Genomic DNA, 1,679 nt, shown 5'->3' on the forward strand with positions numbered 1-1,679 from the left:
GGGGGGGGGGAAAGAAAAAAAAAATCTAAAAAATATATATATATCTGAAAGGAAAAAAAAATATTTCGAGGTGGGTTTTTTTGGTGTAGGGGGGAGCTTAGGGGCTACTAGTCGCTTGTGATGCGATCGCTGGAGTAGGAAGAAGAGGTGGAGGGGGAGAAGTCTGGGCTAGGCTGAAGCCCGCTCTTGGCGTGCAGCGAGAGGCAGGGAAATGTCTGATTGCACCGCGGGGCGGTTGGGTGTGTTTTTTTTTTTTCCCAGGGAGTGTTTTGCTGCAGTTAGAGATCTAATCTTGCCTGGCTTGCGGCGGAGAGCTGCATCTCGCTGCCATCGGTGGTTCCCCTCTCGCTCTTCCCTTGGAGAAGCAGAGGAGGAGGAGGAATCGCAGCGTAAAAAAATACAGACACACATACACACACACACACCACCACCACCACTAGTGTCCGGATTTGTAGTGCTATCTTCCTTGGGAGGGGGCGATGGGAGGGGGGGATTAAAAAAACCACCAGCTGATGCTCATCATCAGGAGCCGGATTTAAAATATATAGGTAGATCTCCCTGGCTGGGCTCAATCAAATGCACACTTGGGGAGCTGCCACCACCACATCCTGTGTGTCTAGCTCTCTCCCTCCCTGTGCTGTGTGTGGCGGAGGAGCTTGCACTTTTCTCTGCTGCAGTTTAATTCCACTTTGCTTGGCTCTCCAGGCGAGGGGAGATCAACAGGCAACCCACGGCTGGATGCAGAGATTTGGAAATCATCATACTACTACTAGTAATAATTTAAAAAAAATTAAAAAAAAAAAAAAAAAGGAGGGGAAGGGGGGGGAAACCAAGGCCCCCAGCATACACACACGCGCGCTCAATACCTCTTGCTAAAAGGGAAACAGGCTCTGCATTCACAGGGCTGCGCTAAGTGCCTCTCTTTTCTTTCTATTCAGCATCTCCTTCCAATGACACTGCCTCCTAGTCCTCTTCATTTAGTGGGGAAAAAGGAGGAGGAAAAGGGGATGGGGGGGAAGCAATTTTGGCTCTACATAAAGTGACAAATGTGATCATCGGCTAAGTCTCCCCCCATTCAATTCAGTGTTTGGTGTGGTGCATTTTGCAGCCTTGAATAGTCTCTCTGGGCATCTTGGTACGAGAGGTGGTGCTGGGGAGAGGGGTGGGAAGAGCCTGATGGCTGGTTTTCCTTCCCCAGTGGTATTATGTAGAGGTAAATATGGAGGGGAGGGGAGGGGGGGGGTGTTAATTTTTTTTTATTATTATTTCAGGTCTTTTTAACAGCCAGAAATAAATGAATGACACATCCAGAAATGCAAGGTGTTTCAATCAGCTGGATGAGTCAGATCCAGCGGAACAAATCACAGCCACTACCGCCTCATGTTCCTCCCTTCACAGACATTAGTTGCAGCTTCTTCCTAACGCTTCTCTGACTCACTCTCTAGACAGAAAAAAAAATCAGATGCATGGTTTGAAGCAGAAAAAAAAATAAAGGGGGGGGAGGGAGGAGAAGGAAGGGGGAAACCAATAGCAGGGAGCTGCCCACTGGGCTTTGCCTGACCTGAGCTGGAGGGGTGGGGGGAGGTGTTTGTTTTTTTTTTAACCCCCTTTCAGTGCTATGTGTGAAACACCCAAGATCTCTCCCACTGAAAGAAACAACAACAACAAGAACAACAAAA

Source organism: Crocodylus porosus, unplaced genomic scaffold (assembly GCF_001723895.1).
Source record: "Crocodylus porosus isolate Cpor-Errol unplaced genomic scaffold, CroPor_comp1, whole genome shotgun sequence".
Lineage (NCBI taxonomy): Eukaryota > Metazoa > Chordata > Crocodylia > Crocodylidae > Crocodylus > Crocodylus porosus.